Source organism: Hyperolius riggenbachi, chromosome 3, assembly GCF_040937935.1.
Source record: "Hyperolius riggenbachi isolate aHypRig1 chromosome 3, aHypRig1.pri, whole genome shotgun sequence".
In the NCBI taxonomy this organism is placed as follows: domain Eukaryota; kingdom Metazoa; phylum Chordata; class Amphibia; order Anura; family Hyperoliidae; genus Hyperolius; species Hyperolius riggenbachi.
In genome coordinates this window covers 180314521-180328723 of record NC_090648.1, presented here as the reverse complement: position 1 = coordinate 180328723, position 14203 = coordinate 180314521, and the positions used below count along the sequence as shown (strand labels likewise).

The following is a 14203-nucleotide window of genomic DNA, read 5'->3' as shown; positions in this document are numbered from 1 at the left end:
AGAGTAAATTGTGTTTACATAAATTGAATATCTGGCATTTACTAGCAACCCTTTTACACAAGACAGCTTTTTGTTTGGTCTTTAAACAGGTTGTATTTTTCCAGACTTGACAATAGTGGACAGCAGAAGACCATTAGTGGGTGAGATAAATCAGTAATTCTGCTGGAACATGTAAGAGCATGCTGCAGTTGTATTCCATGCAGGAACGCACGGTGATGTAAAAGTCTGTCGTAGTTTGCTGTCAAATTCCTTACTGTGGTTTGCTCTAAACAGCTGAAGGTCGCTTGGTTTATCATTACAAGGTGTGCATGACGTCAATGTCTCCGGCTGCCTGCTGCAACCTTTCAGAATTTTGTCAATACAAAAAGACAATGCTTCAAATATTGTCATTAACTTCGTCATGCGGGTAGTCCACAACGCAACCATAACCATGGCGTTGGAGACAATGAGATATTCTTCAGTGTAACCATGCTACAAATTCACTTTAATCCTATCCTGTTAGCGATGAATCACTTGTGAAACCTGTACAGCTGCCTCCCGCTGCAGATTTCCTGTCAGACGTACAAAACTCCAGCCAGTGATCATCACCGTTCCCTCATTGTTTACCAAATAGCTGGCAATCCTTAGGTTGTTTTGGCTTTCTCTGTCTCCAGAAATAATGGTGAAGGAAGGGTGAATATCAGTCATACATATCGTTACAATAAACTTACAATTAAATAAACAGATGTTATTTTTGGTTGGAAACTGGTGGTTTGAACGACTAACAAACTCTTAAAAACATGTCATTTCCATCAGATTTTTACTAAATACTGTAAGTGACAGCAACATAGGAGAAAAGTACTTTATAGCTTATTTTACGCTGGAAGAAACGTACTTCTCATTTGTATGTGTTTACATGTATTTTACATTTTACTATTTTTAGTAATAGTGATCCTTTAAATCTTGTACTGACATCTCGGCACACTTTACTGAGCTGATGATTGTATTGATGTCCCCAGCACATATTGGGCCTGATCCAATTCACTTTTCTTCCTAAGTTTTCTCCTAGGAGATCATTTTTCATCTTCTGTTTAAAATAACTTTTGAAAACCCTGCAATGGCAAACGTATCAAAAAGTAGGAGAAAAAGTACTGTCAAAAATATTCTGAGTATTGCTTGCTGGTGGCTTGAAAGTCATTTTATTGATAAATTGTAAAAACATCGCGTAGGAGAAAAAAATGAATTGAATACAGGCCATTATGTTGTTTGGGGTTTGTTTTGTTTTTTTACCTTTTTCTCCCTCCACAGTAGGAGGCACATTTACCCACTCCCCTTTCTGTATTAATGCTTGTCTGGACTAAGTGTGCATTTGTAGAGATTGCTGGGTGGGCCAAAGATAATAGTAGGATCAAGTTTTGTGGAGCCCAATTATTATCTAATGGCTTTACACAGCTTTAAGTTCCTAAAGGAAAATGGGTAATGAGATCTTTGTGCCTCAGCTCTCCTACCAAACCACTTTTTGCCATTATGAATGGGTAGCTACTTGATTTTTTTTTATTTACAGTGAAAGAAATTAAAATTGCAGCATTATGTTGGCTCTTGGAGGTGGGAACAAGACACAGCAGAGCCAGACAAGGGTACTTTAAGTGTGTGCGGAAGGGGGGGGAGGGGAGATATAACCATGGAATGGAAAATAGAATGGAAATAGGTATGGAATGGAAAGAGATCTGCATGTTTATGCCTGCTCTTTCCTAGCCACCCAACCCTTAAGCCAACCAGTATGAGTATGGCTGCCTCAAAAATGGTGGTCGCATTGTTGGAAGTGCTGAGGCTCTGAATAGCCCACCAAAAGTCTATCATCACTCATTGCAATGATGTTCAGAGTTGGAACCCACTAAACATTAGAGATGTCGCGAACCTCCGATTTTCGGTTCGCGAACTTTCGCAGAAGGTTCGGTTCGCGCAAACTTTCGTGAACCGCAATAGACTTCAATTGGTAGGCGAACTTTGAGTTTTAAGGTCAGAAATCTCATTCGATGTTCAATTTCAGGCCTACACTACTTTACAGCATCTGGAAGTGTAATCCTCCCTCTTCCCTCCTCCTCCTCCTCCGGAGGGTCTTGTCTTCCAGGGAATTGTAGGATTTCAAAAGCCAGCTTACATACCTTGGCCGGGAATTGAACCCAGGTCTTAGTGCTTGGTAGGCATCTCTCTTCACCACTATACCACCACCAACACTACAAGCTGAAGCCAGCCTAGCATGTACCATTATGATATATCCAAGAGAAAAATGAGCTTGCTTAGGGATTTGTAGGATTTCAAAAGCCAACTCACATGCATTGGCTAGGAATTGAACCCAGGCCTACCGCAAGATCACTGGCGAGCACCGCTGATCCTAAGCGATCCGGGGCACGTTTGGGCAGGTGGGGCTAAATTTACATTAAGTTAACAGCAGTCTAACTAGGCCTGCCCTGCGAGTTAGAGTTAACTGGCTGTGCTAGCTGGTCTGGCTTACTGCTGGGTGGGCTGGCCTGCTGTTATCTGGCAGTTCCCCCATAGCATTCCCTGACTTTCTAGTGGACCCCCTTCCATGCTCCCATGGACCTCCCATTGAGGCACCACAACTCCCAGCATGCCCCCATAGAAGAACCACAGCTCCCTGCATGCCCCCATAAAGGCATCACAATGCCCGGCATGGCACCACAGCACCCAGTATGCTCACATAGAGGTACCACAGCACCCAGCACACTCCTGATAGATGCACCACAGCTACCAGCATGCCCGCCATTGAGGCACCACAGCTGATGCTGCCGGGGGAACATCCGGGGCACCCCAGAATAGATCTGGGGCACATGCCCCTGGCTGGTGCACTAAAAGTTTGTTCAATGAACAATGTCAAAAGTAAAAAATTGTTTAATTGATTATACAAAATAATATGATTAAGGCAGGGAATACACTTGTAGATTCATGCACATTTTCCCTTGCACAGCACAATGCGCACTGTCACCCTGGCCATTACAGTCAATGGCCCACCCGGTAATCACACGTCCATTTGCATCCCACATTTTCCCCGCGATTTTATTATACTTTTATTATAATTTATTATAAATAATTTATTATAAATTTGATTTGCATTTTTCCCTGTGATTTTAATTCAGAACGCATTCTGCTTTTTTCGCATGACATGCGTGTTCATAATTACAATGTATTTCCCTGCAATCTGAATGAAAAACAGCATATGGGAAGACGGTATTGCAAGCGCAGTACAACGGAATCATAAGGGAAAACACAAGTCAAGTGGGTTCGCTGTCTAAAATATCCTTCCTGGTATTGCTTATTGCTTTATAAAGAATGCCCACAGAAATCTGGTGTCTGTGGCTTTCATAGCAAAGACTACTACGAAATAGTTTTTCAGGTATTAGGATATCCATACACAATACAATAAAATGCGTGCATGAAAAACTGGAGCAGTGAAAAAAGGTCTTGGCTTGATAACGAAATGGCGCGGGTGGTTAACGAAATCTGATAACGATAAACATCTTGGTCAAACTTGGTTAACGATAAATACCATTGTAATTACAGACGGGCAATAATAATGAAAATATATTATCGTTAAAAATCGTTACGTAATTCAACAATACAGCTTAACCCAACCCTATTCTCACACAGAACCCTCCCCTGGTGGTGCCTAAAACGAATCACTCTCCTGGTGGCGCCTAACCTTAATTACCCCCCGGTGGTGCCTAACCCTAACCACCCCCTGGTGTTGCCTAACCCTAACCACTCCCTCTGCAGAAACACCCTTTTACACATAGAAACAATAATATCTTTTATAATGTAAAATCTGTACATATAAATGAAATAATATGACAAAAACTATAACATCGCAAGCTTCTAAAACGATAACTACTTCAAAAACTATAATGTTCTAATGTTGTTAACAATATTTTTCGTGGCGCCCTTTTTTCAGCTTTTTTCACTGTATTAACGATAATTGCATTAAAGTCTATGGCGGCACCCTTTTCGACCACCCTCGTCCTTCACCCTTTTTTCCTGCTCGGATTTCCCGTTTTTACCCAATAAAAGTTGATCAGGAGTGGTGGATATTTCTGATCAATTTTTATGAAAATGTAATGGTGTGTGGTAGATTGACAATTTATTAATATATATACCCAAGCAATTTTCTCAGTTTTCAATATTTTTTTTCAAAATTGGGAAAAATTGAACATGTGTGTGGTACACTGGTCCGATTTTTGAAATGTTATAATCAGTCAGAAAAATTACAATTCTTGAATTGGAAAGATATTTAAAAAAGTGTATGGTGTGTGGCCACCTTAAGAAATCAAACAAGTGGCAACACCATGGCTGTGCTGGCTTTATACTCCCCTCTCCATGGCACAAGCATGACTCAGTTCAGGCACTGGCTCATGTATACAGATCGCTATCACTACAAAGCATACCCAGCAAGTACCACAAACATAAAATGCTTGCTCAAGAATTCATTTTTCTTGAGTATCTACAAAATACATTTCTTTGTGGAACAAATGCATTTAACTGTCAGTAATTAGAATACTAACTATGGCTGTCCAACTTTCCCACATACAAAGGTTCTGTCTGATGCTCACAATTCATATATCATAGTCTCGCTATATCCGTTATACTCCGGACAGCAGAAGCACTGTAGTCACTGCTTCTAGTCAAGGCTGGAAATTGGCATTTGTTTTGGATGGTTTTCTGTGAGAGAGGGTCAGGTTGTTCTGTAAATATTACAGATAAGCCTATGATGGGCAATTATATGTCCTATACAAAAGATTAGAAGGCAAAACACAGTCCAAGTACTTGGAAGGAAAGAATGTACCGTACCACAAAGTCTAGTGAGAAGCTGATTACAGCCTGCTCCTCCTGCAGGTTAAAGCATTACTCTGCTCTATGACAATACTGTAAATCTGTATAATATACTAAATATCATCTGTACACAAGTCATTGTAAGGCTGATTGCTATAATTATTGTCTGTCCTCTACAATCTGCAGCTGCTATACCTGTTTAGGAAGCTTGTTGGAAACAATAACAACAGTATACAGAATGGTGTAAATTATATCCACAACTCTCTCTGTTAACCTCATTGGGCCTAATCCAATTCACTTTTTCTGCAAGTTTTCTCCTAGACTTAGGTGATATTTTCACATTTTTTTTTTTTTTTTTTTTTTTTTTTTTACATTTAAGAATATTTTCACATCTTATTAATAAAATGCCTTTCAAGCCACCAGCAAGCTAGAAAATAGTAAAAATAATTTTGACAGTATTTTTTCAGAAAGCAACACTTTTTGCACCTTGCCTGTTTTGCCGAGTTTATTGCAAAGAAACATTAATTCAACAGTAAGGGAGAAGATTACATATTCACAGGGATTCTGGCCCTAAAGCTGGCCACACACGTATAGATTTCCACCCAAGTTGAATAGGACAAGATATGTTACCTCTTACATAAAGAGCATATGGACTTATGTGTAGACATTTTTTGAACAAATACTTAGCATGTTATCTCATTAGAATGAGTATATAAAACCAGTGAAGAGGAAATGTCTGATGACAGATGCCCTTTAAGGGGATAATTCTCAAATGTACTTAATTGCAAAAGCAATTGCTCTTTATGTCTCTTCTTTCTCAACAAGACAAGGAAACAAACACTGCTTGTGTAACTAAGTCATGAGTTCCGGAAACAGATTCCAAGTTTCCAGCACAGACAATGTTTTGAAATGTGAAAAGCCACATATGGTCGCAAGATATTCAATAAAGCATTATAAACCGTATCCACAAAAAACAATCAGAACTTATGATACTTTATAACTGATGTGGTTCTAGTAAGGCTAAAACCTGAATGGTTAATACAGGCCACTTGAGTTGCTCATCACCACAAATCCTCCCTGAACTGCCTTATTTCAATAGGATCTTTTATAATGATGAATGAAACCCGTGTTTATGCTGTCCTGCTTCTTAATAATAATAATAATTCAATTTGTATAGCACTTTTCTCCTGTTGGACTCAAAGTGCTCAAGAGCCGCAGCCACTAAGTGCACACTCAATAAGCCAACCTGCAGTGTTAGGAACTCTTACCCAAGGACTTCTTACTGAATAGGTACTGACCCTAGCCAGGATTTGAACCCTGGTATCCTATGTCAAAGACACAGCCATTAGCCAGTACACTATCCAGCCACACTCCTTCTTCAGCATCTCTGCCCCCACTGATGGTGTTTGAAGTGCCCACAATGGTAGTGTGTGGCCCGGCCACTGCAATGCATGCTGAGAGATGTGTTACTTCAATGTGATTACATCTCCTGGCCGAGAGTTGTACTCATATTGAAGGACAACATCAACATGCACTGCAGCAACTGGGGCCACACACTACGACCACAGGTGCTTCAAACACTAGCACCAAATGGCCCACATTAAGAAAGGTAGTATCAAACTTAAGTAAGTTTGGAACAAATTATTTTAAGTCCCTGGGGCTGAAAAGATATTTTACTAATGAGGGGCCAAAACATCTTCTCAGGAGAAGATAGTTGAATCAGATCTGAGGTCCACTATGTATGTTGAGAGGAATTTAGTGAAATTCAATTATAAATCCTTAACTGAACCTGCTTTTTAAATTATGGGGCATATGATTCCAGTTGGTTCCTAATAAAAAGTGCTAAATGGTACTATAGATACATGATGAAGCGCTGTGAAAACAGGCACATTCTGGAATGTCTATGTTATGCAACTCCCAGGGGCGTTGCTAGGATCCAAAGAAATCTGGAGCACTTTTGGGCAATCCAGACAAAAAAATGGGTGTGGCAACGCACCAGAATGTAGGTGTGATTATGGGTGGAGCTAAATTTACATGAACTTATTCACATGAACTTAACAGCAGTCTAAGTAGACCTGCCCAGCAAAATGTTGGATGAAGCCCCCTCTCCACTAATACAAAAAACATAACTAGGCAGTTACCTGGCTTCTGTGCTGGCAGTACTTGCTTTCTGCTGTGCGGGCTGGCCTGCCGCCAGGTCATCTGGAAGTTCTCTCATAGCATTCCCTGACCTTCTAATGAACCCCCTCCCATGCTCCCATGGGCCTCCTATTCAGGCACCACAACTCCCAACCTGCCTCCATAGAAGAACCACAGCTCTATGCATGCCTACATAGAGGCACCACAGCACCCAGCATACCTCTGATTAATGCACCTCAACTCCCAGCAAGCCCGCCATTGAGTCAACACAGCTGAGCCTACCTGGGGTCATCCGAGGCACCCCATAATAGATCCGGGGCACATGCCACTGATCATTGGGGCTAGCAACGCCCCTAGCAACGCCTTTTACCAGTGTCTGAAATATCAGAATTCTAAATGCTTCCTGTTTGCCCCGCAGATCTCCCACATGTAATGTGTACCCCCAGGCCCGTGGGCACTGTGGAAGTGTTGCTTAAGCTCTGTTGGCACTGTTGGCACTCCTCATGTCTGTTGGCACTCCTCATCCAGTGTCCCATGTCTTCTCTCCATTGCTGCTGGGGGCACGTGTACCCCGTGACTCGGGGGCACGTGCATGACCTTGTACGTGCCATCAAGTCGAGGGGAACAGATGCACAGTGGCGATGAAGATAAGACACAGGACACTGGAAGAAGTGCCCCAGTGGACAGGTGAGCTCAAGCACAACTTCCACTCTCACCATGGGCCCGTGGAAGAGAGAACACATTACACATTGGGAAACCAGCCAGGGGTCTATTAGGTCCATCTGTTGTCCAGGAATCAAATGTTGCTACCATGCTGCACCTAACTGAGCCCTTTCAAGTAAAATCTTTCCAGCACGATAGATCATTTTGGTCAATTTCAGCCAGAAATCTATGAAAATTATGATCGGGCGGTCACATTGCAGCATCAATTTCTGGCAGATTCGATCATGATCTAATCTGCTGTGGATATCGTTACTATAAATCATCATGTAAAATATGAACACCTTACTAGGAAGCTTTGCAGGGGGTTGTTTAAAGGGGTTCGTTTTTCAAGCTACCTCCCAGGTTCTAATCCTTGTCTACTGTATACAAACCTAAACTGAAATGATTGGCTAGATTTTGGTTTAAATGGTGTATTTGTTAGCAAGACGTTTATCAGATTGTGTTATTGTATCACACTTCTTTCTTTTTTCATCCTTTCCTTTTTGTAATTGATATGACTTTGTTGTTACATGCTCCACTGCTACAGTTAACAATACAGCAATTGCTTCTGCAACACACATTGCATAATCTGGCTTTTCGGGCTGAACAAGTAGCAAGAGAGAGGTTAGACAATACTATGTCATAACATTTACAAGGTAATGACGCATGGTCAATATATTCAGTTTCATTAGCACAAGCTGTATGTTTGATTAATTGGATTAATCATTTCATCACGGTTTAAAGTTGATGATCCTACTTTCATACATAGTTACTTAAGGCTGCGTGGAAACTACCTAACTCCTAACTACATTACGTATGTTGGGGTGAGAAGGGAGGGAGGATAACTGATTATTCCAGATAAAGTTGTTAGTCTGCTTATTAGCCTGGCACCATTTGCTCTAGTTCTGCTGAGAATATGAAAACAGTAGAAATAGTGAAGACACAGAGCAGCATTGCTGCACCCTTACTGGCATGTAGACAGAACAACTCGAATATATATATAAAAAAATAAAATCCTCAGCGGATTACTCACAGAGTCCTATTTGTCAAATAAGTCACATTTTTATTTATTTATTTAACACTGTTAACCCTCCTGGCGGTAACCCCAAACTACGTTCGCAGGAGGATTTCTCAGGCCCCGCTGGGCCAATTTGCACAATTTTGTTTTGCTACACGCAGCTAGCACTTTGCTAGCTGCGTGTGCACACTGATCGCTGCCGCTACCCGCCGATTCGCCGCTACCCGCCGCGCTGCGCCGCCCCCCCCCCCAGACCCCATGCGCTGCCTGGCCAATCAGTGCCAGGCAGCGCTGAGGGGTGGATCGGGACTCCCTTTGACGTCACGACGTTGATGATTTCGGTGACGTCATCCCGCCCGTCGCCATGGCGACGGTGGAGCCCTAATGGAAATCCCGTTCAGAGCGGGATTTCCGGATGGGCTTGATCGCCGGAGGCGATCGAAGAGGGTGGAGGGATGCCGCTGCACGGTGGCTATCATGTAGTGAGCCCTAGGCTCGCTACATGATTTAAAAAAAAAAAAACTGCTGCGCTGCCCCCTGGTGGTTTTTAATAGACCGCCAGGAGGGTTAAAAGCTGTGGAAAAACAAGATATAAAAAAAAAATAAAAAATACTTTATTATGATAACATATTTCCCGTAAAACTTTACAGTGTTAGGCTATGTACGAATATATATATATATATAATATACATTCGTGTGTGTGTGTGTGTGTGTGTGTGTGTGTGTGTGTGTGTGTGTGTGTGTGTGTGTGTGTGTGTGTGTGTGTGTGTGTGTGTGTGTGTGTGTGTGTGTGTGTGTGTGTGTGTGTGTGTGTGTGTGAGTGTGTGTGTATGTGCCGCCATCCCTTGAAAATGCCTTGACCGATTTCAATGATACTTGGTATACAGATCCCTTACTACCTGGGAAGATATGTTCTGGGAGTCTCACATCATCCCTGCACACCTGGACGGTAGCCACAAACAACCAATCAGATTTCACCCATTCACGTCAATGTAAAAAATGGAAGAGGCTGCCATTCTCACAGCAATAAATCCAGAGTCCCCCAAACCCAGCATAGATGGTCCCTTGGAGTCCGAGGTGAAAAATTTGGGCAAAGTGGGTGGAGCATAAAACAGCCAGTCACATTTCAGCAATTCATTTTCAACAGCAACTCATTTTCAATGGGAAATGTAAACTGCAGCCATTCTTAGACTGTTAATTGCAGGGTTCTCAAACTTGCCACACTTGGTCACTGGATGACTGGGATTAATATTTAGGAAAGTGGGTGGAGCCTACAACAGACAATAAAAATTCACCTATTGATTTTCAAGGGGTATATTTAATCCCTCCCCTACTAAGGAGTTTTCCCCATTCTGTACCAGAGCAATTTTCACCTTTCAGTGCTCATTCCATTCATTCATCAATACCTTTATCACTACTTAGCACAACAAAACAATCTATATCTTGTTGTTTTCGCCACCAATTAGGCTTTCTTTGGGTGGTATATTTTGCTAATAATTATTTTATTCTACATGCTTTGTAACCAGGGCCGGATTTACCATAAGACACTGTAGTCACGTGCCTACAGGCGCCTGATGATGGAAAGGCAGCTCACTCTGAGTGCCCCTCTCCCTTCTTCCCTATGCAGAGTTCTCATTAGAGTGTAAAAGAGAGGTTATTCACCCAGCTCTCAGCATTCAACTGACCAGATCTCCCTTCAGTTAGAGGCACCTCTAGCTATATAATACTGAGGTTCCTCTAATACTTGGGGGCACTTCTAGCTACTTAATATTGAGGGACTTCTGGCTACCTAATGCTAAGGAGCACCTGTATATACCTATGACGGGCAAGGGAAGTAAGGGAGATTGACAGCTGGGACAGCCAGCACACTTGCGATGCAGTTTGGAAGGGGGTTTGTAGGTTCATGGAGGGCAAAGTCTAAGCTGCTAGGACATCTGTGCCAATAGGCTCTTGTGATGTAAATCCAGGCCTGATTGTAACAGGAAAAATAAGAAAAAAAAAGTCAAAAATGTCCTTATTTCTCAGTTTTCAGCCATTATAGTTTTAAAATAAAATGTTCTACTTTGGATAAAACCCACACATTTTTTTTGCCCATTTGTCCAGGTTCAGAATCAGAATCATTTATTTCGCCAAGTACAACGGGGGTTGTACCCGGAATTATTTTTGGCACATACAGGGTCGAGGTTCATATTTATTCTGCGCCGTTGAATGACAGCTCTCACCACTGGCGCTAAACTCCAAGGCGGCGTTAGATACTATTCTTCCTCCGATTTGTCGCAACTTGGAGGGAGATGTAATTGGGAGTCTGGCGGCCGCCAGAGCCCCGAATTACCGCTACGCGCCACGCGCAGCATAGCATTGGTGCTTTGGGGCACCCAGTTTTGGCGCTCGGCTCATAGAGCCATGCGCCGAAATCAGCTGATCCGACAGGATCGGTGATGGTACAGCAAAATACACGAAACAGTAATATAAATTACATGGTAAGTGTATACATAATACGTAGAACTAAGGTGCAATCTATGCACACATGATTGTTTGCAACATTCTATTTACTGGCAGTGACCAAATAGACTGTGTTAAAGGTGCAATATCCTTTTGGTTTAAGATCCATTATTTCATACCATGTACAGTATTTAATATAGGTTTATTTACTTTTTATGAAGAGCGCTGTGGACATTCTTTGACATTGAAACATTAAAATAGATTTTCTCAAAAATGACATGGTCTTTTTACCATGTTCCTCCTACTCTCCCTAACATACATGGCAAATTTAGTGACCATAATATGTTAGCATGCTATTATCCACAGAAATTGGTGCCATGGAAAATCCCTTCAGAACACAAAAATCAGCAACACGAAATTCAATATTTACCATCAGAACATGGAATCCTGACAAATCATCCCTATCTGTGTGCATTTAAATGCAAATTTCCACATGTGTTTTCACCAGTAGGTACTGGCTAGCAACAACTTACTATATCAATACTTCCTTCCTGTCCTTACATTATGTGTAAACAATGTGATTTTCTGATATTCACAATTTGTATTAGTCATGTGTAAAAATGCAGCATCCTATCAGTTATTCCCTTCACCAATTCAAATGCAGAAAAAAAAGGTGCATGATACGGAAATTGCCCATTGACTTTAATTTTAGTGCATTTTTTCAGTGTGAAAAATGCACAGATTTGCAGGTTGTGGAAACAAGACCTTAAAAAGGAACTTAGTGAAAATAAGATAATGAATAAAATTGCTTCTTGTTTACAGCATAGCAGGCATGCAGTGGCAGGGAGGAGGGTGTAGGTTAAAGAGGAACTCCAGTGAAAAATATGTAATAAAAAAAGTGCTTCATTTTTACAATAATTATGTATAAATGATTTAGTTAGTGTTTGCTCATTGTAAAATCTTTTCTCTCCCCATTTACATTCTGACATTTATTACATGGTGACATTTTTACTCTGGGCAGGTTATGTAGCTGCTCCTAGCTGTTTTGGCCGTTACAGACAGCTGTAAGCAGCTCTTTCCTGTCTGTGAACATTGTTACATTGTGGCAGTTTGCCCAGAGTACCGCGGTACTCACAGCTTGTTGTGGGAGGGTTTTCACCACAATATCAGTCATACAGCGCCCCCTGATGGTCTGTTTGTGAAATCCAATAGATTTCTCATGTAAAAGGGGGTATCAGCTACTGATTGGGATAAAGTTAAAATCTTGATTGGAGTTCCTCTTTAAGGCTAGAAGGGATTGTGGTTAAGTGTTAGGCACCACAGGGGAAGGTTAAGTGTTAGGCACCACCTTGGGAGGTTAAGGGTTAGGCATAGGTAGAGGGAGGGGTTAAGGGTTAGGCATTGGTAGCGGTAGGTTTTAGGGTTAGGCTTTGGTGGAGGGAGGGTTTAGAGTTAGGCATCAGTAGAGGGAGGTCTTAGGGTTAGGCATCAGTAGAGGGAGGGTTCTGTGTGAGAGTAGGGTTAGGTTAAAGTGGACCCAAATTAAAAATACAAGATTTTAGAAATAAAATCTATTTTCTAAATTATAATAATAAATAGCAGCCTTTTTTCAGCTGCATGATGACAAATATAAAATATTTTACATTTATTGGAGAAACCCCTCCCTTCCTTTTATATTGCCAGGACAGAATCTAGCAGACTGGTGGAGGAGATAAAAAAACAAAAACAAAACACAGGCTGCTACTGATGTCACAGGGGAGGTGATCTCAGCTTGTGTGAGATTTCACATAGACTATGCCCCTGTGAGGGAGGGTAGCTGATGACAAACACACCCATGATCTAAAACCTACTACTAAGCTCAGAAATTATGGCTGCCACCTGTATAACTCTAGTTATGAAAAGAGAAGTGTGAAAAGCATGCACTGAAATGCTCATAGGCTCGAAGGAGTGGTATTTATCTTTGTATGTGTCAGAGTGGTGCAACTACATATTTTTTTAATTAAAAAAATGTTCGGTGTGGGTCCGCTTTAAGACATAGTAAAATATCAGTAAAGATTACCAATATTTTACTATTAGAATTAAGTAGTAGAACATTGGTAATGTCACCAATATTCTACTAGCGGCAGCTTTTTTCTTGAAAGTGAAAAGGGTACCAAAAGCTTATTTAAAACGAATGGAAAAAAGAGAACATCAAACAAAGCAGGAGACATGGGTTTTGGTAATGTTTCAAAACAGATCATAGGCAAAACAAAAAAGTATTTAAATATGACTTTACAGATAGTTTTATTTATTGGATTGTGGAGTTCTTCTTATGGATAGTTTTATTTAATGGATTGTGAAGTTCCTCTTGTGGATAGTTTTATTTAATGGATTCTGGTGTTCTTCTTTAACTCTTACAAGTTTATTTCTTCTCCCTTTTCACAAATTTCTCCTGTCTGCCTTGTGCTTTATAATTGTTGGTTTTTGTTGGAGTCACCCAAGGTCAAGCTGTACCTTGCTAGAGAGATGAATTGCAAACAGGCTGAGCAGCATCATGTGACTTCACCTTGTCCCTGTTATTTCAATCCTCTTGCTTTCCCAGTTTGGAGCCTGGTAGAGCATGCAAAAGCTTATACAGCAGCTGACGAGTAGGAAAGTGAGATCCCTGGACATTTAGCTTCTATAACCTGAACTAAGCTTTCTTGGACTTGCTGTTGAATTGTGTTATGGATATTACAGATCACAAAACAGCACTTTTCAATGTCAAATGTCTGAGAAGTTTTGTAAAATGAGTAGCAAAATAGTATTTTAGTGTTCATTGAAAGAGTTACAAAAGAAATATTGCGTATAACTGTATGACTGCTGAAGCTTTGCTGAACTCTGAATTTGCACAGCAGGACCCATATGCAATTAAGAGTTATCTCCTAGGAGATCATTTTCCTCTTTTCTTTAAACTAACTGTTTAACAATTTACAATTGCAAAAGTACCCAGAAGTTGGTGAAAAAAGTACTATCAAAATTATTTTGAGTATTTTTATGCCTGCTGATGGTTTAAAAGACATTTTATTGACACATTTGAAAATATCACCTAGGAGAAAA

General features: G+C 40.9%; 1 protein-coding gene across 1 annotated transcript in view; it reads left to right on the top strand.

The window, feature by feature from the left end:
- Positions 1–14203, top strand: part of PDE8A (phosphodiesterase 8A) — a 368631-nt gene that overhangs the window by 34615 nt on the left and 319813 nt on the right. The window lies entirely within an intron of this gene.